This window comes from Dryas octopetala, chromosome 8 (assembly GCF_963921425.1).
Source record: "Dryas octopetala chromosome 8, drDryOcto1.1, whole genome shotgun sequence".
Lineage (NCBI taxonomy): Eukaryota > Viridiplantae > Streptophyta > Magnoliopsida > Rosales > Rosaceae > Dryas > Dryas octopetala.
In genome coordinates this window covers 14,858,152-14,883,722 of record NC_141373.1, presented here as the reverse complement: position 1 = coordinate 14,883,722, position 25,571 = coordinate 14,858,152, and the positions used below count along the sequence as shown (strand labels likewise).

Here is a 25,571-nt window from a genome sequence, read left to right as displayed (position 1 = left end):
TCACTCATCTAGTCAATTTAGATGACTAAATTAGTAAATTGACTAATTTAGTCAATTGATCACTCATTCAATTCAGGCTGTTCAGCCATTCACTCTCGCCTCTCGACCCTAACACTCACTATCTCACTCAGTCTCCAAACTTGTGTCGCGCCGCCCTCTCTCGATCTCGAATGTCATCAGCTCTCAGCCTCTCACGGTCTCACCTCTCAGTCTCTAGGTCTCTCACCTCTCACTATCTCACTATCTCACTCTCAGTCTCAATCACTCTTTCAACAGTCACTCGCAGTCAGCTCTCGATCTCCCTTTTTGGGGTCGCCCTGCAGCCCAAATCAGTGCTCATGCAAGCTGTAACATGGATTCAGCCTGCAGAAACTTGCTCTCAGTAAATATGCTGCACTTTTGAATTGTCTGAAGGGTGATGAGCAACAAGTTGTTGTTCAGTAGGTTGTGATCTCAGCTCCTCTGTCTTCGTGTCTCGATCTCCCCTCTCGGCTCCTCTGTCTAGAGGTCCAGTGCACTGTTCTTGTTCAGTAGGTTGTGATCTCAGCTCTTCTGTGTCCGTGTCTCGATCTCCCCTCTCGGCTCCTTTGTCTCGAGGTCCAGTGCACTGTTTTTGTTCAGTAGGTTGTGATTTCAGCCCCTCTGTCTCCATGTCTCGATCTCCCCTCTCGGCTCCTCTGTCTCGAGCCCCAGTCTCAAACAGTGCACTGGACCAAACTGGAACAGTTACAGATCAGTTTGGTCCAGTTCTAGTGCTTCACGTCCAGTTCTTAGCACCGGACCGGACTGAATAACCTTCACCAGTCCAGTGCACGGTTTAGGGGGGGAACTGGACTGTACTGGACCGTGCTCACCCCTAGTCATTTGTTTTGCCTTTATTTACTGTTTGTCTTTAACTTCAAAGTTACTTTTGACTGTCGGTGGCTGTACTACTGGAAAGATAAATAAATATGTAAATATATGAAATTAAAGTGTCTTTGTGCTCAGGTGTGTGACCATTATCCATATACAGCTCCTAGAATAACAATAGTAGAGAGAACTCAGAATAACTAGTTACATATATAATAATAGAGAAAAGATTTTGTGCCCTATCTTGGAATGAAATTCGTGTGCCCTAATTATATGTGGCAAAGTAAAATAATACACATCATTTTTTTTTCTTTTTGGTGATTATACACATCATCATATATTTTTTTAAATCAAATTAATATCATTTTTATTGAAAGACTATCTTACCCATCCCAAATCTAATGGCTATAGTTTACTTTACATTGTTAATTTGTTATCTTCCTCCAAGATTCAAAACCTGCAACCTATAATCTACAACACACGTTGAAGTTCTCCAACAACAACTTTGAATTAATGTTCTCCAACTCCAAGGCTCCAATGTTTAAATCTTCTCTCAAATGATCTAACACTTGTTTATTCTATTCAAGAATCCAATATTTATTCTCTTTAAGAATAAAATTCTCTTATCTAGAATAATTTATTTGTATCTCTGTGTAGATCAGGATTATATTTAGAACTGAAATCATTGTGGTTGAATTACAAGCTGGATTAATAATGGTGAGTGGGGATTGAGTTTTATAACTAGTGAACAGTAAATGGTTAAAGACTCATTAAAGTTTATGTAATTCATTTCTATTCAATTTGAGGCCAGGCAGTTATTTACTCCCTCTACGCTTCCAAGATTAAGAGCGTAATGAAGCTTTAGAATTGAATCAAGCAGTAGAATCCAACTGCTACTTATTAGATCAATATTGATGGTGTATACGTGTTATGCAATCTATGGTCTTGGTCACTTGGTCAACTCACTAGCCATGGCAACCTCGGTTTTGTTTCCTTCTGCAGTTGTAAATGACAATAGCTACTTATTAGATTAATATTGATGGAGTACGTGAGTTAGGAAAAATGGTTATGCTTTGATTTTCTATTCAAGCAGTAGAATCTTTGTTTTTCTTTGATTTATTAGGTTATTTTATCCCATAGATTGTTGTTATCTTCTCAACTTTCAAGTTTTGCAAAGATAAATATTGAAATATATACTAAGTAGTCTTTTAGGATTCTAAAATTGGAAAAAAATGATGAACGTATATGTAGAGGTTTTAATTTTGTTGTGAAACCTTTTTGTAATTTAATTAATATTTTGTAGAATTTTAAACAAAGTTATATTAGTCTTTTTAAAAGTTTATATAGTAAATATATTATTAGATGTATTAAATGATTTAATTGACATGAAAATTTCATGTCATTAACATTGCCCATAATAATATTTCTCTCCTAATTGTTAGAGGAAATTCCAAGCTTAAATCTTTCATTTCCATGCATCTTTAATTCTTACTAAGCCATTAAGCAGGCTCAGTACAAGCACTTCAATAGTACGTCTAATGTCTCATTAACTAAATTCTAATGGCTCTCATGGTGATGTGGTGGTAATTAAGAGACTATTCTAATTAATTCTTGTTGGAAAGCAAAGCTAACTTGGGTAACCCACACACTTAAAAAACAAGTGACAGAAAAGTAGTAGGAGTATTATTTTTTGGTAAGTTTCCTAGTAGTTTCCCAAAAAGCTTGGCCCTGCTTGAGTTTCATCCTACTTCGACTTTCTCACCAACGCATGCAGCTGAACTGACACTAGCAACCCGTACACGCCCTTCTTCAATTAATTTCACCATGCTTTCCAACCAACAAATTAATGCAGCTGGCACTGGGGCCTGGAGGTCTTTCGGTAAGTTTCCCATAAGTTTACCAAATTTGATTGGTTGGGAATCGATGCTCCTGGAATTGCCTGCTGTTCGTATTAGGCAAAGGAGCCATATGTTCATATATATCAGGATTTATAACCAAGACCAATGCTTTTGCAACCACATTATTTTACCATCCTAATTAATTGACCACATGAGGAGGGAGCTGATCGATGCCTTAATGTCATCTTAATTGAGATGTCGTTAATACACAGTAAGTGTCACCTCATGTAATATATGTTCTAAAAATGATAAATTAAGCACATTACTCTTTAGTTATGATGTCATTTGTATCTCATTGGCTGGGACAGAAACGACATGTTGCAAGCAGCAGGATGGGCGACCCGGCTCGCATCTGCACAGGATTGTCGACCCGCCCGTTTCCTACTCATGATTGCAAGTAACGATGGTTTCCGATTAAAAGTGATTTTTTGACTAAACCGTTAATTTTTTATATTTAATCAACAACAATTATACAACCAAACGATTTCCGATTGAGTTGGTTTTTTCAGAGATGATTTATAATAGGTAATGTAAAAAGTGAACGGTTCCGATCATGCGCCAGCATTATCAAAATTGCAATTTTGAGGGGTGGGGTGACCTTGGGGTATCTTCAGAGGGTGACCCAAGTACTGTCCTTAAAAGAATATGCCTCTTTTACGGTGTTTCAAGTAACTAAGGATTGTTTTCTAAGGTGGACCTCTACTTACCAGAAAAAAAAAAGTGGGCTTCTTATATTTTAAGTGTTATATATAATAAAGGTTAGCCTATTTTATTATTTTATAGGATAATCAGATAGTAGTCCCTCCACAGACGGACCCAAGATTTTATAATGGGATGAGCTGGACTTCCCAACTAGTTCTCACTTTTCTTAGTGAAATTTTTGTTATGAAATTTCGGCTGAATCTTGTTTGTTTTAGTACATTTCCCAAATTCACATAACATGTTAAACACTTCATTGATCTAAAATAAAATTTGTATAAACAAAACACGACGGTACAAGTGAATCTCATTAATAAACTATAAAATATATACTAGTCAGGGGGACATAAATATTTACCTTTTACTTAGACTTTGGGGTTGAGTGAATGAGAAACTCAAATAACACTTTGTGGTTGTGAGACAAAATATTGGATAAAAAAGAAACCGAAAAAAAAACAAAAAATTATATTAGAGTGGCACTATTCCCACCCAACATATTTTTTCACCCTCTTTCAAATTTTTAAAAATCGCTAATCCACTTATTACACCCTTGTTATTCCTAAATTGCCCTCTTCCCTTTCCCTTGGTCTTCCCCATTCTCTCCCAAATCAACCCTAATTGTGAAAAGAAAAATAATAATAAAGCTACCAAGGATGGCAGCGCTGCAATCACAACACCTTCTCTATAGTTAGGTTTCATATGATGGAAGATCTCCATGAATAAGTTTTATTCGATTGGTCATTCCATATTTCTCCACGATTACATATTAGCTTAAGTGGGTAAATGCTAATGGCCTCATAGGTAAGTGCCTAATGGTTAAAGGTTTATCGATCATAAAAAATATATAGAAGAGTTATTGTGTGAATGTATAATATATATATATATATGTCTAGTCCATGAATTTGTTAAGCAATCTCTTTTCGAAACATATGATAATTCTACTGAAATCAATCCACTGCCCCATCAAGTAGAGGCTCCAATGTACAACACGCCATGGCAGATAGACTCTCAATTAAGGCTGCCATGGCAACCATAGTTTTCTTTTATTTTATTTTTTATTTACATTTGTCTTTTTTAGTAATTTCATAAAATAATAGAATTGTAATTAATTAAATTTTTTTTTTTTTACAAATGGGTGGGAAAATAAGACTGATGGGTGGGAATAACACCACTCATTATATTATAAAAGAGGAGTGATTAAGAATAACAAATGACAGAGCTAGGTTGATAGCACTTACAATTATTGACTCGCTGATTGAGAGGGAAGAAGAGTGATTCAAAAAGCACAAAAGAGAGGAAAGATGCAGAGGATGCATTGAGGTGGTCACGCCTTGTCCAAACTCTAAAGCAAAGATCTGTTTTTGCGTCTGGGTTAGTGAGGGTATTGGAAAGAAATAAGTCAATTGATAAGGTTTGGGTATTAGATAAAGTATTGGGCTGAAACTAGTTGGGTATTGGGCTGAAAGTTGTAATTTGGGTCAAGACTAATACATATAATTTTTTTTTTTTTTTTTTTTTTTTTATAAAAAAATGGGGTGGGCTGATGTCCATCTCTGAGTCCCTCGTGCTAATGTAAGATTTTTTAATTGGCAATTTCCTAAGACAAAACACATTATTATGTAAGCATTAATTTATGATAAAGCTTTTGAGTAAAATAGATCAAGTTTGTATCAAGAGAAGTGTGAAGTGAAATATGTTGATCAAGGTTTAGGATCAAAGCGAATATGAAAGGTATGATTCGATGTTTAATCTCTTAAGTAAAGGTAATGTGACTGAGAGATTTTGCATGCATTCTAGGTGATTAGAATTCTGTTCATATGTATTTAAATGTATTTACATATTTTAGGGATTGAGAAGGATGTTTGAAAATGTGTTAAAAAGGTGTTTCGGTCAAGGAGGATCGATCCTACCCTTGAGAATGCTTCCAGTTCAATGGGTTGGCTTCGAGTAATAAAGCTGCTCTCAAACTGTGAAATAGGGTCAGGGATGTTAGTTTCTAGGATTTGATATATTGGCTTTTCCTTGTCAAAACTATTGTATTTATTTTTTAATTATTCACTCACAAGCTCTACGCTAGAATTAAGGGTAAGATCTCTTGTGTTGAAGAAATCAAGAATGAAGTTGCAATGCAAAAAGATCTAAGGTATACTACACTTCATGCATTTCACGAAAAACAATTTTGTGTCTATTTGACTAGTCATTCACTGATCATAAGGACAATGTTCTTCACGTACAGTGGTTAACACTTAAATGACAGTGTCACTTCAGTGGGCCATTTCGAGATTTGTTTCTTAAAGCCCATTTCATTTAAAGCCCAATTTCTGTTTTTCTAAACATGCATATGCACAGCACATGAATTGGTTCTTTCACTGAATCAATCAGATCAGATCTTGCTTCTTATCATTTTCACGCCACTCACTCACACACCTCAGCACTATTCATCTTCTTCCCCATTTCTGAATTTTGCAAAATAAAGAAATATCTGATTATACAGCTCCACATTCTTATCCCCAGCTGTACTAGGATACCACTCTAGGACAAAAGGAATATGCCCTTTATTTGTCTCTTGCGGACAACCATTAATTGGCTAGCTTCCGCGTGGTACGGGCAGATATGGTGAATGTGTGTGTGTGTGTGTTGTACGGGGTATATGGGTGTAATGGTCTAGCTTTTTCTGAGTGGGTTGATGAGCATATTTTTTTGTGGGTATTCTTGCTGCGTTTCAGCTTGGGCGTTTTTGTGGGTGTATGCTCATCCTTTTCAAGTAACAAAATGCTTTTGATTTTCAAAAACTAAATGATTTTCTTAACTTGTTTTTCACCTTCTAAAATCTGAATAGGTTTGAGTGTTGTTCTAAATCTTTTCACATATTCATAAACACTATCATTTAGATTTTAGATTAAGGATTCTCCATTAGCCTTTTCATGTCTTTCGCTTGAGAAGGCTAATTTTTAAAGAATCCAAATTTGCATATTATTTCACAGCGTTATCATTGGAATCCACTTGTTTAGTTGCGATCGGTGCCGTGCGTTGAAGAGCTCAAGGAGGAGCTGCCAATGATATGAATGATTGATTGCTAACTTCAAGGTGTTTGCACAATGATGCACAATGGTAAGAAGCTGCCACTTAGTATTAGTCTAGTGATTGAGCTTGTTGTGTGATTGCTTGGATTGAAACCATTGATATTGGATTACTTGGTCAGTTGAAAAAGACCCTCAGTTTTTAACCGTTAGTGGTTTTCTGGGTGAACAATCTTGTGCCTTGTTCGTTATTTGTTTCTATTGTGTTGCTTATTATTAATCTAGAAATTCTATCACAATATCACACACTCTACTTTAGCATGCATGTTAACTTAACCTTTTGAATGTTAAATGAAAGTTTGAAAATCTGCTCACACACCACTTTAGTTGTTGATAGCACTGGGATGCCTACACTGATGGATCCTTTGAGTGCATAGGTTGTCACTTAATTCTTTGGTGTGTTTGATTTGTGTTGTTTACAAAAGTTATTTTTTGAGTTACAAGTCAATCTGTGTCTTCAGATTTTAGCCACTATGTCGTTAGAGTTTTGTCTGCTTGATTAGTCCCTGAGTGATCATATAAAACAAAAATTGGGGTCCAGTGTTTTTAATCAAGTTAATTAGGTAAATAAATCACATAATACAAACTTTCAAGGGATGTCTTTCCCAGCTGTACGTACCCACCACTTTGTTTATTTCATTTTTCATTTTTTTTCATCTCAACATATCGTTTTGTTTTATAAACTTTAAGACTACCTGATTTTTTTAAGGGTGTTTTTTAAAGCCCATTATAGAAAATATGCTTTCTTATAAGGTCAATTATAAAAAATAAAGTCCCAACCCACATCAACTTTTTAATGAAATACGTGAAAAAAATGTGTTTTTTTTTTTTTCCACAGTAGGAGAAATGTCACTGTACAACACTGGAAATTACAGTCATTGTTCAACAGTGAAAAAAAGCAAAAAAAAAAAAAAAGCAACTTATATAAATAATCTCAATTTTTCTTGCATAAACATGTCAAAGAAAAGATAAAACCAACATAACACACAAATTCAAGCATTTGGAGTAAAAAATCCTAATCTTAGTAGTAACAAATCATTGCCACTATTAAACAGTAATTATCGAGTATCGACACAGGACCTCCAAATCGATTAATTAAGAAACTCCAGCCTATAAAAAAAAAGGTAGGGGTAACTAAAGGCATAAATGATTCAAAGAGAATTCCAAGGACAAAGGCCAGAACAAAGAAACAACACTAGAATCGCATGGGCCTATAAAATTAACCCAATAAAGTTCTCAACCAAAACGTACTCAAAGGTAAGAGGCCCAACAAGGGTTGAGTAACCCAACTCCAAGGGCAAGTTGGCTACGCAAGCATCAGTGTCTATATAAACACATTTAAAAAAAAATTAAAGAAAAAGAAAGAAAAGAAAAAGGGAAGGCCTGCACTTTTACCTCATTTCCATGATGACAGTAAAATATCCATAAACATTAACACTCAATTTGTATAGTGTTGTTAAAGTAAAGGAAGAACTTACTCTTTGTTGCAGCACACACGCATATTTGATAATCGCATTAACACAAACAAACAAGTGTTTTTGTTTTTTGGCCACTCACAAACAAACAAGTCTAAATGGTTATTAAAAAAATATGTAGTATATATCCACCAAACAATTGCAACACACCAAGAAAAATTCATTACAGAGTAATTGAATTGCTGCAAAACACCACAAAAAAGTAAATTTCTAGTTCTCAAATCTTAGTAAGTATCTGACAATTGCTCAACTGATTCCATGTCACATGCAGTTCTTGCACACTTAAACCTAGAGGAAGACATGTCACATGTCTTTTCCTTCTTTGATCTATGGGAAAAGTCTGTTTAACATGCTCCCTTCTCCATAGCTTCTCAATTTTATGTGCAGCTGCAGAGTAGGAGAAAGCCAGCAATTGAATCCCAAAAGTGCAACATGAATTTTTAGCATTTACCAAAAAAATGAAATATTCATATGTATCATGTATGTATATACAATGCTATGAAACAAATATAGGGCCTAAATTGGTACCAAAAAAATGAAATATTCATAATCACTTTTTGGCATCCATCTGTTTAGGCCAAAGAATAATAGAGACCTAAGGTGGCAATTCCTCTCATCTCTTGATGGAACCAATTTATCAGCATTCTCATCTAAGTAGATAGCAAGTCTTCGAACTCTGCCCATTGGTGTTGCCTTCGTAGCCATGGATGAAGAAAAAGGATGCATTGTGACTATTTGGAGAAAATTTTCCTCTTGCGCCTTTAACAGACACAAGTCTCTCATAAGATCATGCATCCGACAAGTTTTGATTCTAGTCGAACCCCGCTCTCCAACTTGAACCATACACCTTTCCACTAACTCATTCAAGCAATTGTATGATGTATCCTCCATTGTTTCCCCTAAGCCTTGTTTTTGTTGTGTTGAAGAGATAAGACCTTCTGCTAGCCATAATTGAGTCAATCTTTTGACTGGAATCTCAGAATCCTCTGGATAATGGCCTAAATATTGAAAGCACGGTTTTAAGTTATATGGTAAATCATCATAACTCAATGCTAACACCCATGATGCACCTGCATATTCTTGGTTCTGATCTATGCCTCTCCTTATGTATACAGTAACATTTGCATGCACTGTACCCCACTCGCTAATTGTTTTCTTTCTAGCTAGAAGTCTTGCGAGCACATTGATGGCTAGTGGCAAACCTTTACAATGTTGAAGCATGATCTTTCCCATTTCTTTCTTTATTTTGTAAATTTCAGAGTCTGAAAGATATAATAATAATAAGTAAAATCAATGAAACTTTTTATATTAGCAATATTACAATATAAACACTACTACAAAATCACTTATTCCTGGCGGAACTAATTCGTCAGGAATAAGAAAGATGGAGGAGATGGAGGAGATGAAGGAATCGGCGCGAGCTAGGAAGAAGAGAAGGGAAAGAGAAGAAGAGGAAGAAGGAGGAAGATGCGGCGCGAGGAAGAAGAGAAAAGAAAAGAGAAGAAGAAGGAGGGATTAGGTTAAGCACTCAATCCTGGCGGTTTGGACCGCCAGGATTAATCAATCCTGGCGGACCAATCCGCCAGGAGCAAGTCAAAAAAAATACTCCCGCGCCTCACTCATTCCTGGCGGTTTAGACCGCCAGGATTAATCAATCCTGGCGGTCCAATCCGCCAGGAATGAGTGAGGCGCGGGAGTATTTTTTTTGACTAGATTCTGGCGGATTGGTCCGCCAGTATTGATCAATACTGGCGGAATAAACCGCCAGAATTGATTAATCCTGGCGGATAATATCGTCCGCCAGGAATGCTTAAGCATTTGTGGCGGACACCTCTAATCCGCCAGCATTGTCCGCCAAGAATACCCCTTTTTGTAGTAGTGAAAAGAAAAAGTAAAACATTTTATGAGCAATGTCCATTGTTAAAATGAATTTAGGCCCCGTTTGGGATTGCGGTGGAGAATCCAAAAGCTGCTGTGGATGACAATTCTCAATCACCTACAGCAGTTTTGGTGTTTGGTAAAAAAATAAAAAACTTTTTTTCCCCACAATTCTCAACTCCCCACAACAAAAACAAAAAGCAGGTTTCTAGATGCTTTTGAAAGCTGAAGTGACTCACAGCAACAATGAATATTTTATTTTACCCATAATACCCTCATTGATTTCTATAATTTTTATTTGTCTATTTTAAATTAAAAAATATGTTCATTGCTAATTATATTTTATATTGTGATAATTAATTATGATATTTTATTTATAGGATTAAAATTATAATATACCTACAAAAATAATAGGCATACTTATTTAATAATGTTGTTCTTAGAAAAATTAATGCTAATAAAAATTTGTAGTAAAAAATTTCAAAAACAAGTAAAAAAACATATTATTTTTACCAAACAAATAAGTGAAATATACTTTCAGCATCATGTCCATTTTAGTAATTATACACGGTCACATCATTTTTATATTAACATTTACCAAACACTTTGATACTGTTTTTTGCACTCACAACACTTTTAAAAACATAGTTTACCAAACACTGAATTGCTTTACTTTACAGCTGAATTTACTTCACAGCTGTTTTTTTTCACAGCAATACCAAACTGGCCCTTAAACTCCAACTACGAAAAGAAGAAAGTTTAAATTGGTGTCTCTTGTAATATATTTTTATTTTCATGATATTATGAAAACAAAATGAGAATGCATCAAGTTTAATAATTTGTCTAACAGGACAGAAAGACGTTTGGGATAGGGTTCAATTAGCAAGTTTAATATTCCTATTCATTTTCTAACACAATATCATATTTGGATAATTAAAATCAATGGGTTCAATTAGAAATTTAGAAGCTGGATTTCATTGGCTTGTATGCTTCCATTTCAATGGGTTGGCTTCGAGCAATGAAGCTGCGCGCTCTCATGCAAACAGAGAAATAGGGACAGGGATGTCTCTCCACTATTTCATTCTTCTTTATTATTTTATTTCAACTTTTCATTTTGTATGATTTAAAGACTATCTCATTTTTTATTTTATTTATCACTTTATAGTCAAGCATATATCTCCTGTAATATGGAGAGATGTAAGAATTTACATTATCCATGCTACACTCATAAATTATATTTTTGAAAAATATCATGTATGTACGTAATATTTGACAATATATATTTGAAATTTATGTCCAATTAGGATTCTTCAATTATAAAAAGAAGGACTGCACTCAAAACTTAAAAACAAGAAGGTTGAAGTATATATCCAAAAAAGCCTGAAGTAGAGCAAATTAAATTGAATGCACAGATATCTATTAGGCTCAAATTGTAAATAAGAAAAGTAAAGATAAAGGGGTTGAGTGAGAAAATACCTATAGCATCATTTCCAAGTACTGCTATCTTCTCAAATAGATTCCAAGCTTCATCCTCATTTAGTGGCAAGGGCTGATAACGGAAACCATTTTGGTCCGCATGCAAAGCTACTGGTTCTTTGCGTGTGGTAAGCAATATTTTGCTCTTAGCTTTTCGGTCTGCAAATGCAGCTTTCAGAATGTCCCACGTCTCGATGTTCCAAATGTCATCAAGAACCACCAAACATCTCCTTTCTATTTGGAATCGATAAATTTTCTTGGCTATTTCACCATCCTCTAATTTTGCAATTTCTTCCCTTTGCTCCTGGGTTGCCGAAATAAGTTTAATTAAAATTGTCTTCCAAACATCTTGTTTGTGGGAAAATCCACATCAATCCGAACAGCCAGTCACAGCTCGACACGTGGCTGGTCAAACGTCCACCTCGGAGTCAATTCTCAGTGGTCAAACTTTGACTTCCACGTCATCACTGATCAGCACTTCCTCTACCAGCTCAGACCGGATCTCCACACCGCCCCTCCTTGTTCGGTCCGAGCCGAACCGATGATCTTCCATGGGATCGAGTGTCCATCTTCCCACGATCGTCCCGGCTCGGCTCGGCTCGGCACAAGAGATGGCTTCCTTCCGAGTTCTGGCGTCGACCAGTTAGGGCTCGGAAAGACTCCAATCTATGGACCGGCTCGGCCTGGAATCCCATGTCCGATCCGACCACATATGGACTTCGTGTCTTCGCATGGGAACATGTGTTCGTATCGGCTCGGCTCGGCTCTCCGCCGCCATTCCCAGGAAGATCACGCCAGGATGTACAACCACACTTAAATGCACCTGACACATTCTTCTGACAGATAGAATATCAGGCCTGCATTCATGAATGTTGGAGCAGTCTATCTGAACCCTCCAACCTTGCATTTAATGGAGCATTCAATGCAGCATTGAATGCTGAGGAAGCAAACAGCTGAGCATGCAACTAGGTCTGACCAGGTGCGTGGGTCTCTGGCAACCATTCATTCACATGCAGGTATCTTACTCATTAAGGTTTCCTTTGCTTATATATACCAAGTGATATGTGCAAAATAAAAGGGCTAGTAAGCTACTGATATACAGGAAAAACACTTGCATTCCCATCCACAAAAGAGCCTACCTAACTTGCTGAGAATAACCCAGAACATTTGCCTTGTTCTTCCCATTCTCCCAAGTTCTTCCTTTGTTCTTCCTTATCCACCATCAAACATCACCACTGATTTCATCATCGGAGTGTGTTTGGCTGGTACCACACCGGTCCATCTCCTTTGATCTTGTTTTTGTCTGCAGGAAGATCTCAACCAGTATCCACTTCATCATCCAGCGAAGCACCTGATCAGCCAGATCATCTTATCTAAGTTGTTGCATCTACCCTACGAGAATTTGCATCAACAGATTGGCGCCGTCTGTGGGAAGATCGACTTCAGCCGTTGTGCTCATCACTGCAAGCGCTGAGCTCTTCCTTCAAACAAGTCATCATGGCTACCGTCTATCGGGACACCAGTTCTTCTTCAGGAGCGTCTCAGAATGATGAACAACATCAGCCTGAGACACCTGAGAAAACGAGGGGAGCACAACTCCCCAGAACACCAAAGTCCAAAGGCTCCTCCAAAATCCGAGCCGCTCACAAACTCCTTAAGGAGAGTCAGCGACACCTGGCCGCTGAGAATGCACTCCTGAAGCAGAATAACGAGCTGCTCGCAAAACAGGCCGAGCTGGCCGGGGAACTTGCACGCCATCGTGCTCAGCTCGAGAACAGTGGGGGATCGGGTTTCCGATCGCGCCGGACCCGAACCGAGCAGGAGGTCCTTTCACCGTCTCCTTCTCGGCAAAGCATTCCTGCCGAGCCGAACGACCAGACCGATCGGCAGGATTCTGATTACGTCTTCCCGGGCTTCGGAGACATGCCCCCGGCCGAACAGGCCGAATGCCTGAACGCCCACCGTCTTCTTCAGCAAAAACAGGCGGCTTTCGGGAAGCATGCCCCCAGGAACTCGGGCGGAAACCGTGCCGACCCGAATACAAACCGACGACCCCCGGCCCAATCAAGATTGGGGGCCAACAGTCCGGCCGGTTCAACTGAAACCAGGGGCCCGATTCGGGATAGACTCGGCCCTATCGCCAACCAGGATCCTTCCCCATCAGGAGCTCACTCGGGGAGGCGATCAGTGAGCGACCGACTGGGATCTACCATGATCATGACCGATCGGCAACCGGCGAGCGAAAGGCTCACTCGTCAGCCGGTGAGTGAGAGACTCGGCAACCGGGCCGAGTGCTCAGGAGAGAATGTGGCCGAGCCGACCCCACCCAATGTGGAAAATCTTGTTCGGACTTTGGTCCAGGACCAAATCCGAAGCGTCCACGATCGGCTCGGACATGTCGAGGTCTCCAGGGGGTACACTGGTAGGGCCGACCACGGAGAGGAACTCCCCCTCCCGTACACCAGCAGAATTATGGATGCTGAGGTCTCTCGTGACACCAAGCCCCCCAAGATGGACCAGTATGACGGGACCAAGGATCCCTACGACCATCTTGACAGCTTCAGATACGCCATGGAGGCCCGCCAGGCATCTGAAGCCACGAAGTGCAGAATCTTCCCTTCGACCTTGAAGGGCTCGGCTCGGAGTTGGTTCCGAACCCTCCAACCGAACTCCATCGACTCTTTCCCCGACCTCCGGAGGGCCTTCCTGGCGAGATATCGGGTTGTATCCGAACGACTTTACAACTTGAACGATATGTCGCTCATCAAACAGCAGGAAGGGGAGAGCCTCAAGGCCTATCTAATCCGCTTCAACATCGAATACACGAAGTGCGACGATTGCGACGATAGGTCAGCTAAGAATGCCCTCATGCAGGGTCTGCACGCCGGGGGACTCCGCTCCCACCTAATGAGGAATCCTCCCTACACTTACGATGAGCTTTCTGCCGAAGCCACTAAGTGGGCGCGGGCTGAGGAGTGGGATGCCCAGGTGGAGGCCCTGAATCCCAGGCCGACCTCGGCCAAGAGGAAGGAGGGAGAGGTCGCAAGTCCCAAACCCCAGGTCCAACCCAAGAAGACCAGGACCGAGGAGCCACGCCAACTTCTGGGCAAGGGACCCAAGTTTGTCCAGTACACGGAGTACACTCCCCTCAACGCCGGTCTGGAGACAATCTACTCCAAGGTCAAGGATCAACTCCCAGTCGCAAGGGAGATCAAGGGACCACCCCCGGACAAAATCAAGGAGGGCGTCTTCTGCAAATACCATTCCAATCACGGCCACGTCACGGGTGATTGCTACGCCCTCCGCGACGGGATTGAGACTCTTGCCCGGGCGGGTAAGATCAATCAATTCCTGGCCGGTGGGCCTAGGGTGCCCAAGGCCGCGCCGAAGAAGCCCACCAACACCATCGAGGTCCAGGATGCTGCCATCGGATCAATCGGCGGGGGACCGACCTTCGTGGGAAGCTCTAACCGATCCCAGAAGGAGTATGTCAGACAGGCGGCTCAAGCTCACGAGTCCCTGTCGATCCAGGCAGATCAGCCCAACACTTCAAAAAGACAGCGGAAGGACTGGGCGCCGGTCACCTTTGAGCCGAACGAGGCAAACGAGATCATCTTCCCCCACTATGATCCGGTCGTCATAGTGGCTGAGGTGGCCGGAACAACCGTCGCGCGTTCCTTCGTCGATGGAGGGAGCTCAGTCAACATCCTCTACCACTCTGCGTTCGCGCAGATGGGCATCGGCGAGGATAAGCTGGAGACCGATACACCTGCCTTGGTCGGGTTCGGGGGAGAAGTGGTTCAACCCCTCGGACACATCTACCTTCCCCTTTCGCTCGGGAAGGGGCCGATCAAGAAGACCTGCATGACGTACTTCATTGTCGTCAAGCGGCCGTCAGCCTACAATATCATTCTGGGCAGACCGGCTCTGGTCGACCTTGACTGCATCGTCCATTACGCCAACCTCCTCATCAAATGTCCGGTGGGCGACGACTGCATTGTCATTCAGGGAGACCAGTGCTCGGCTCGGTCATGCTACGCCGCTTCGATCAAGCAGAAGGGTCAGCTGCCGAACTCGCAGGAGCTTGACTCCATCGCCGATTCGGGCAGGTGGCCGAGGGCGGAGACATTCGACTTCACTTCCGAGCCGAGCTCAGATTCTCGGCCCCTCCCCGCCGAGGCTTGGGAAGAAGTGCCGATCTCGGCCGAGACACCGGATCGGCTCGTCCGAGTGGGGACTCAGATCAGCCCCGAGCAGCGCTCCGCCATAATTGACTTCCTCCGTGCCAACGCGGAAGTGTTCGCCTGGTCTTACGATGACATGCCAGGCATATCGTCTGACGTGATCACCCACAGGCTGAATACTGACCCGGGATGCAAACCGGTCCGTCAGAAGAGGAGGTCATACGATCCGGTTCGATACGCCGCCATGGCTGAAGAGGTAACCAAGTTGCAAAACAACGGGTTCATCCGGGAGGTCAACTACCCCGACTGGCTCGCCAACGTGGTCATGGTGAAAAAGAACAACGGGAAGTGGAGGATGTGCGTGGACTTCACCGATCTGAACAGGGCTTGTCCCAAGGATAGTTTTCCCTTGCCCAGAATAGATCAGCTCGTCGATGCAACAGCAGGACATCAGCTCCTCAGTTTCATGGACGCCTACTCTGGATACAACCAGATCCTGATGCACAAGTCCGACCAGGAAGGCACATCTTTCATAACTGATCGCGGCATGTACTGCTACAAGGTCATGCCCTTCGGCCTCAAAAACGCCGGAGCCACCTATCAAAGGCTGGTCAACCACATGTTCCGTTCTTCCATCGGCAAATCCGTAGAGGTTTACGTGGATGACATGCTGGTCAAGAGCATCAAGGCGGACGATCACGTCAAGGACCTCTCAGACATGTTCGGAGTCCTGAAGGAGTATCAGATGCGGCTGAACCCAGCCAAATGTGTCTTTGGGGTTCGGTCAGGAAAGTTCCTGGGCTACCTGGTCAGCCAACGGGGGATTGAAGCCAATCCGGAGAAGATCCAGGCTTTGATCAACATGAAGCCCCCAAGGACACGCAAGGAAATCCAGAGTCTGACTGGAAGAGTTGCCGCCCTGAACCGGTTCATCTCAAAATCTACTGACCGGTGCCTCCCTTTCTTCAAAGCCTTAAGGGGAGCAGGGAAGAGCATAGAATGGACCCCCCAATGCGAGCAGGCCTTTCAAGATCTGAAAAGGCACATGGGGGAACCTCCCATCTTATCCAAACCAGAGGAAGGTGAGGAACTTTTTCTCTACCTCTCTGTCTCTGACTCGGCTCTCAGCTCAGTTCTAGTGAGAGAGGTCGGCGGTGTACAACACCCCGTCTTCTATACGAGCCGAGCCCTCGCCGATGCCGAGACCAGGTATCCAAAATTCGAGAAAATGGCTCTCGCCCTGGTTAGCTCGGCTCGGAAATTAAGGCCCTACTTCCAGGCTCATTCCATCGTTGTCTTGACGGACCAGCCGCTCAGACAAATCCTGGCAAAACCAGAGACTTCGGGTCGGCTCATCAAATGGTCAATCGAGCTCGGCGAGTTTGACATCATCTACCGTCCCAGGACGGCCATCAAAGGTCAGGCCATGTCGGACTTCATCTGTGAGTCAACCACCTCGACGGAGGATCCACCACGCACCGACGCTATGACAACAGCAGCCGATCCGAACACAATCGGCGAACGCGGCCAGGTTGATCTCCTCACCTGGACCCTCTATGTAGACGGATCTTCCAACGCCATGGGAAGCGGAGCCGGGCTTGTTCTGATCTCCCCAGAACAAGTTGTGATGGAGTATGCTCTTCGCTTCAGATTTCAAGCATCAAACAATGAAGCAGAGTATGAGGCACTCATCGCCGGGCTCAGATTGGCAAAGGAGCTCGGCGCGACCAAACTAAACATCTTCAGCGACTCTCAGCTAATCGTCAATCAGATTCTGGGAGAGTATGAGACTCGAGAGCCCAGCATGACTGCTTACCTCGAGAAGACTCGTCTGCTACTTGGGAACTTCCACGAATACAAAATATCCCAAATCCCGAGGGCAGAAAATTGCAGGGCCGACGCCTTGGCACGCTTGGCCTCGGCCACAGACACCGGATCCGCCAGGCATGTTCCAGTCGAAATCCTGGACAGACCTAGCACCGCCGAAACCGAGGCCGCAATTATGCAGACCGAGGCCGAGCCGAACTGGATGACGCCGATCATCAGCTACTTGGTCTCCGGGATCCTTCCCCCGGAGAGGGATAAAGCACGTCTCATCAAAACGAGGTCGGCTCGGTTCAGCATGATCGATGGTCAGCTCTACAAGAGGAGTTTCTCCCTGCCTTACTTACGGTGTGTCACTCCCCAAGAAGGTCAGGATGTGCTGAGAGAAATCCACGAGGGGATATGCGGAAACCACTCTGGAGGAAGAGCCCTCGCCTACAAGACGATCAGACAGGGTTACTTCTGGCCAACACTGAACAAGGACGCAGATCATCTGTCTCGCGCTTGTATCAAATGCCAGCAATTTGCCGCGGTTCCCCATCAACCTCCCCAGTTGCTGACCTCCATATCCAGCCCCTGGCCGTTCGCGCAGTGGGGACTTGATCTGATCGGCCCTATGCCGAAGGCAAAAGGGCAAGTCACCATGGCAGTGGTAGCAGTCGACTACTTCACCAAATGGGCCGAGGCCGAGCCCCTAGCCACAACCACAGCCGAACGGATGGAGACCTTCGTCTGGAAGAACATCATTTGCCGGTTCGGCATGCCGCACACCATCATTGCGGACAATGGCAAGCAGTTCGACTGCAAGAAATTCAGGAGTTTTTGTTCACGTCTGAACATCAACTTGCGCTTCACCGCGCCTTACCATCCGCAGTCGAACGGACAGGTCGAGGCCATCAACAAGATCATCAAGAAAACCCTCAAGACTAAACTAGATAATGGTAAGGGAAATTGGCCTGAACTCCTGCCAGAGGTGCTTTGGTCTTATCGAACTTCCTATCGCAACTCGACGAAGGAAACACCCTATGCATTGGCGTTCGGAACTGACGCCGTCGTCCCGGTCGAAATGGGGACTCCTTCATTCCGGACCGGCACATACAATCCCGAGACCAATGACACCGGACTTCGGCTCGGCCTGGACATGGTCGAGGAGAGGCGAACCGACGCCAATCTCTGCCGAGCCGCCTACCAACAGAGGGTAGCCAAGTACTACAATCAAAGGGTCAGACCCAGAAGCTTCGGATTGGGCAATCTCGTCATGAAAAAGAATCCCCTTGCCATCAAAGAGAGCTCATTCGATCCGAACTGGACCGGACCATACAGAATCACGGGCATAGTCAAGCCCGGCACTTACAACTTGGCCACTCTGGCTGGTAAGCCTCTCAAGCATAGCTGGAACGCTGAACACTTGAAGACTTATTACCAGTAAAAATGTAGTTAGGGTCGGGGACTGTCCGACCTAACACCCATTCCAATCAATGAAAGGATAAACACATTTCTACTCATTTTCCTACTTATTTTTCGAAGCAAACACTGGGGACTCCACTCCTATACACTTCTAACAAAGAGGAAAGATCTAAGTGTTTCCTTCGAAAAAAATAGTAAACCCATGTGCCGAGCCGAAGTGCCATTTTCGGCCCGACGCTCGGTGCATTACAGACTCATCAGGTCTATAAACTCATGTGTCGAGCGGGCGCGCCATTTCTGGCCCGATGCTCGGCATATTACAGACTCATCAGGTCTATAAACTCATGTGTCGAGCGGGCGCGCCATTTCTGGCCCGATGCTCGGCATATTACAGACTCATCAGGTCTATAAACTCATGTGTCGAGCGGGCGCGCCATTTCTGGCCCGATGCTCGGCATATTACAGACTCATCAGGTCTATAAACTCATGTGTCGAGCGGGCGCGCCATTTCCGGCCCGATGCTCGGCATATTACAGACTCATCAGGTCTATAAACTCCCGTGCCGAGCTAGCGCGCCACTTTCGGCCCAATGCTCGGCATGGTACAGACTTATCAGGTCTATAAAAATCCCTGTCTGAGCCGAAGTGACTTCCTACAGTCCTAACGTTCAACAGGATATTTCTAAAAGAAAAATATACACTCCAACCAAAACTTTCATCGTGCATACCGAGCCGATCTGAAAGTAGGTTTGAATATTTTTCTCAAAAAACTGCATTCCTAAATATCTCAATGGGTATGCCGAGCCCATCCGAGATGACTAGGGTCTTTAAATTTTTACTTATCTTGGTTATGCTTATCAAGCTGATCCGAAGACAAGTTCTAATTTATCATTACCATTCATTTTCATCACGATCGGCATGCCGAGCCGATCTCCAAGTTCTAATTTATTATGTTTTTCATTTTTATCATTTTCTTGTCCATGTGTTATTAGTTTTGTCTTTAGCTTAATTTCCGAGCCGAACTGACAACAACTTGTATCACAAAAAGAAAATACTGATAAAATTAAACGAGATAAATCCAAAATATAATATGTTCCAAAATTAGTCAAACCCGAGCCACACCTCGGCTCGGGGAGAAATATAAAAAAACATAAACTTTACAATTAAGCAAAATAAGCCATCATGCAGATCGCTCGGCAGGGCCTTCCTGGATCGGCTCAGTTGACTCCTCGGGCGTCTCCTCGCCGAGCTGCACCACCTCAACCCCGCCGATCTGCATCTCAGCGTTGGGATCGGATTCGGGGACCGGGGGGATCGGGGTCGGCTCGTACGCAGGCAGTGGAGGGTCTTCCGGAGTCGGCTCGGCTTCTGCGGGGACTTGGCGATCGAGAGGAGGAAGCTCATCCTGATGACTCCCCTGGGTATCTTCCCCCTCGTCATCGGACTCGCCGAGGAATGAGACATCCCAGTCCGGCCTCTTCGCTTTGATCGCCTCCAAGAGCTCCTGATACCCATCAAAGTGGGCATCAGCCAGTGCTTGGGCGCTTGGAAGCCCAGCTCGACGCCGAGACTCGGCCGCCCTTCGTTCAGCCTCATCAACATCTCGCTGTAGCTGGTCAGCAAGTTGCCCCAGGTCGGCCACCTTTTGCTCTGAAGAGGCAAGCTCCTTGCCGAGCCGAGCGACCTCCTCCTCCTTCCCGGCCAGCCTGGACCGCAGACCCTCCGACCGTTCACACTCGGCATTGACCGTCCGCTCGGCCTCGGCTAGCTTTTCTTTTAGCTCCAGGATTCGTGCCCGAAACCTCTCCAGTTTCGCCTCGGCATCGACGGCGGCCTTGGCAGCTTCGAACTGCCTCATGGCGAGCTGCAAAAAAAAAAAAAAAAAAAAAAAAAAAAAAAAAAAAAAAAACAAATTCATTACTAATCCGAGCCGAGCGAATAGACGAAATCCGAAGTAAAAGAGACTTACCAACATGGCCTGGCGGGATGCGATCAGAGCCTGGTGGCTGAAGCCCGGCTCGCCATGATCGGCCCACAGCCCCTCCTGCACCCTCGCGGTCATCACGCGCTTAAGGCCCGTGACGAACGGCTCGAGGCCGGGGTCTACCTCCACCGCCTTGAGGGGCGCCGAACCAGACGCTCCGGCACCAGAACCGCCGGGCTCGGCCCGAGCCCTCTTCTCCACCGGGGCCTCGGCCTGGGGAGCCTTCCTCTTCTCCGCTTGCCGAACCGGTCTCGGCGCAGGAGATCTAGGCTGAGCTGCCGCTGGGGCAGGAGCCTGGACCGGCTCGGCGGGGGCCCGTCCTGCGGCCCTCCTCTGGACGCTCCGAGCAGCCTTCCTCCTTAGGCGAGCCTCCAGTTCGGTGGGCGCCATTCCCCTTTCTGCCCGAGGATTCCACCTGGGTACAAACCAGGAGATTCCGCTCTGTCTGATCTGGGTTTCCCCGAGCAGAAACTTGGTTGACAAGTATTCTGCTGGTGAGTCCCTGATCGCGGCGATCTGGTCCTTGAGCTCGCCTCGGAGCTTGTACTTGCCCCAGCTGACTGCAAAGACGAAACCAAAAAGAGTTAGGAAAAATACAATTATTACAAGACATATACAAATTGTCCTCGGACCGGCCCCAAACTCCCAATGCCCACCTGGAATTCTAAAAGCTCTGGGGACCCGAGCCGAGGTGATTCTGTTCGGATCGGCGAACTCCCAATCCCCAGAGACAAAGAAGTATCTTTTCTTCCATGTCTTCTGGGAGGAGGGATTCCCACCGAAGAGTGGTCCCGAGTACGCCTGGAGGTTATAAAATCCGAGCTCGCTCTGCTTCGACCTCAGCGCGTAATTGCAGAACAGGATATCCTTGTGTGGCACACACTTGTGCACTTTGTGCCACAAGATGTGCATGGACAGGATGATCCTGTATACGTTCGGGTTCAGCTGGTGCGGCGCCGCGCCGATCGTCGCGAGCCAGTCCTGCAGGAAGGGATGCAGGGGAAGCCGGACCCCATTTTCAAACATCTCGGGGTACATTGTCACCCATCCAATTGGGGGTCGGCTCGGCTTCTCCCCCTCGTTCGGCAACCTCATCAGCACGGAGTCAGGGACTGAGTACCTATCCCTCAAATCCCTGAGATGATACTCTGTCATCTCATTGGGGATTTGATCGGCCTTCCACGCCAATTCTTCGTAGAAGTCCGGGTCGATCGGACTCCCCGTCACCCCCTGAGCCGAGGTCGACGCCTCGTGACCCCTGTCCCTTTCATCCGAGCCTGAGGTGAGTCTGCTCGGGATGGTGGCGATCGGCTCGACGTCGAGAGGCTCTTCGTCGCCCCCTTCGGCCGTTCCTTGTTCCCAGTCGGAACTCAGTATCTCGGGATTTTCTTGGTCCCCTCGGGCTCGGCGCTCTCCGCTTGGATTGCGATTTAGTGCCGAGCCGGCCTCGTCCAATTCTTCGGACAACCCGTCCCAACTCGCCTCACCCGCAGGTGGGCCTCGGCTCGGCTCGGCCTCACCCACCGATGGACTTCGGCTCATCTCGGCCTCACTGTCTCCTTCAAAGGCTTCTCCCGAGCCGAGCCGGCCACTCGAGTCAGTCTCAGACATTACAAACACTTTCTCACTTTTCTCTCTCTTGCTTTTTGGATCAAAAGACAGTCTCTCTCAAGAACACCAAGAACACACACCCACAAACCCGAAAATACAAAAAACTCAAAAGTGAGGAGAATCACTTACTGGTTTTCCTCCGCCCAAAGTCTCCACCCCTCACACACTCAGACCAACCTCGCCTACGGCCACGCTCGGTCGGAACTGCGGCCGGACTGCTGCACTGACGACGGAGATAGCAGAGGACTCGCGGTGGAGGAGAGGATTCGCAGAGAGAGAGAGTGGAGATTTCTGGAAAAGCTGGAAAGTGAACAGGAAGAGAGAGAGAGGGGGGCCTTTTATACCCCATGCAAATCAAATCTCAGCCCTTCATTTCTGGCGCTTCGCATGCCACATCTTGACACCTGTCAAGCATTCAAAAATACCCATAACGAGGTGACCCTTACGTTCCCCCATGCAGAAAACCAAACGTCCCTTCACATGTCCCTGAAATATTTTGGCCAATCACAAGTCGTCTTGTGTTCGGATCTTCGGGAATATGGGCTCGCAGGGTTCGGCTCGGATCGAGCAACCTGCTATCTTTGGGGTAGCCCTTACACTTCAACTTCCAATCCACGACTGCCCGCTCGGATCGGAAGTTGGGGGACTCCTGTTTGTGGGAAAATCCACATCAATCCGAACAGCCAGTCACAGCTCGACACGTGGCTGGTCAAACGTCCACCTCGGAGTCAATTCTCAGTGGTCAAACTTTGACTTCCACGTCATCACTGATCAGCACTTCCTCTACCAGCTCAGACCGGATCTCCACACCGCCCCTCCTTGTTCGGTCCGAGCCGAACCGATGATCTTCCATGGGATCGAGTGTCCATCTTCCCACGATCGTCCCGGCTCGGCTCGGCTCGGCACAAGAGATGGCTTCCTTCCGAGTTCTGGCGTCGACCAGTTAGGGCTCGGAAAGACTCCAATCTATGGACCGGCTCGGCCTGGAATCCCATGTCCGATCCGACCACATATGGACTTCGTGTCTTCGCATGGGAACATGTGTTCGTATCGGCTCGGCTTGGCTCTCCGCCGCCATTCCCAGGAAGATCACGCCAGGATGTACAACCACACTTAAATGCACCTGACACATTCTTCTGACAGATAGAATATCAGGCCTGCATTCATGAATGTTGGAGCAGTCTATCTGAACCCTCCAACCTTGCATTTAATGGAGCATTCAATGCAGCATTGAATGCTGAGGAAGCAAACAGCTGAGCATGCAACTAGGTCTGACCAGGTGCGTGGGTCTCTGGCAACCATTCATTCACATGCAGGTATCTTACTCATTAAGGTTTCCTTTGCTTATATATACCAAGTGATATGTGCAAAATAAAAGGGCTAGTAAGCTACTGATATACAGGAAAAACACTTGCATTCCCATCCACAAAAGAGCCTACCTAACTTGCTGAGAATAACCCAGAACATTTGCCTTGTTCTTCCCATTCTCCCAAGTTCTTCCTTTGTTCTTCCTTATCCACCATCAAACATCACCACTGATTTCATCATCGGAGTGTGTTTGGCTGGTACCACACCGGTCCATCTCCTTTGATCTTGTTTTTGTCTGCAGGAAGATCTCAACCAGTATCCACTTCATCATCCAGCGAAGCACCTGATCAGCCAGATCATCTTATCTAAGTTGTTGCATCTACCCTACGAGAATTTGCATCAACACATCTCTTACTTGAAATTGTTGAGAAATACATACCCAAGCAAAACAATCAAAATAGCGTCTCACTTCTTTGTGATGATACACTTGTTTTGCAAGAGTGGTCTCTCCCAAACCACCCATCCCCCATATAGAAACAACTCGGGGACAATTTTCATCTTTCACCAAATGCATAATCACTTCCTTTGCTGAGTCTTCTAACCCAACAACATCATGTTCAATAACATGAGAATAAGTTCGCCTCAGTAGTTGTTGCCTCTCAGACAAATGCAAGGAAGTACTAGGACCTCCAGTCTCCCTAATCTCCATCCTTATGCCATAAGTTTGCAAACATGACCTCAAGTTCGACAGTTTGGTTGTAATGTTCTCAATTTCTGACCCAATCTTGTGTAAATGAACTCCTTCTTTGAAGATGCAACCATATCTTTTCAGAACATTCTTCATACCTCCTTTCCTCTTGGAATCCACTTTTACGACATAAGTGGCAATGACATCCTCCAAATCATAAGCAGCATCTCTAATTTCGGCAACCCAAATGCGTACTCTTGCATCGTCTTTCTGCTTTGCATCTGCATCTTTGAGGAAGGCCTGCATGAATAGTAGCTCGGTCCGTGCACGCTCAACTTGGCCTCTGACTCCATACAAGGATGTGGCTTCGTGAGTGAGCAAGTCTCCGACCCTTTCGACCACATATGAAACAACAGCCTCTGCCATATTAATTTTCTTCTCGATCCGAAAGGGAAACAAATAAACCAGATTTAGTTTTCGATCAGATTGATGATATGAGAGATTGAGAGCTTATTAGCAGTGATTGAATGAAGCAATATTCTATTCGTTTATGTATGATTCAGAGAGGAGAGAGAGAGAGAGAGAGAGAGAGAGAGAGAGAGAGAGAGAGAGAGAGAGAGAGAGAGAGAGAGAGAGAGAGAGAGAGAGAGAGAGAGAGAGAGAGAGAGAGAGAGAGAGAGAGAGAGAGAGAGAGATGTGTGGCTGCGGAAATCTGAAGAGTAATCAAAGCTATCTAGAAGAGCAATGTTGATAAATTATTTAGCAATATTGTACATGTGAACAAAGTTTGAAGTTTGGATAAGATATTTGCACCACACATTTTGGTATCCCACTTTTAAAACAAACTAATTGATATACAGCTAACAAGCTATGAATGTGAAGCTATAGAAAAGTAGCCCACCATAATTTGAAAACTATGATCAAATGCTACTGGAAGCAGAGTCTTGTTGTATACTTGTATATCACAATTAGTTCAAGTGCTAGTCCACCGATATATATTTGACTTTTTTGTTTTTCTCCCAATTTTTTTATTTTTTATTTTTTTTGCTTTGACTGTCGGTGGCTGTACTACTGGAAAGATAAATAAATATGTAAATATATGAAATTAAAATGTCTTTGTGCTCACATGTGTGGCCATTATCCATATACAGCTCCTAGAATAACAATAGTAGAGAAGACTCAGAATAATTAGTTACATATATAATAATATT

General features: G+C 44.5%; 1 pseudogene across 1 annotated transcript; it reads right to left on the bottom strand.

The window, feature by feature from the left end:
• Positions 1-379: 379 nt before the first annotated feature.
• On the bottom strand, positions 380-24,955 carry LOC147277513 (putative disease resistance protein At1g50180; annotated as a pseudogene). The gene is made up of 5 exons (XR_015124096.1): positions 24,077-24,955; positions 16,595-16,601; positions 11,356-11,692; positions 8,556-9,263; positions 380-717 (listed from the first exon to the last, which is right to left on the bottom strand). The product of XR_015124096.1 is annotated as a putative disease resistance protein At1g50180 (transcript).
• Positions 24,956-25,571: the final 616 nt, after the last annotated feature.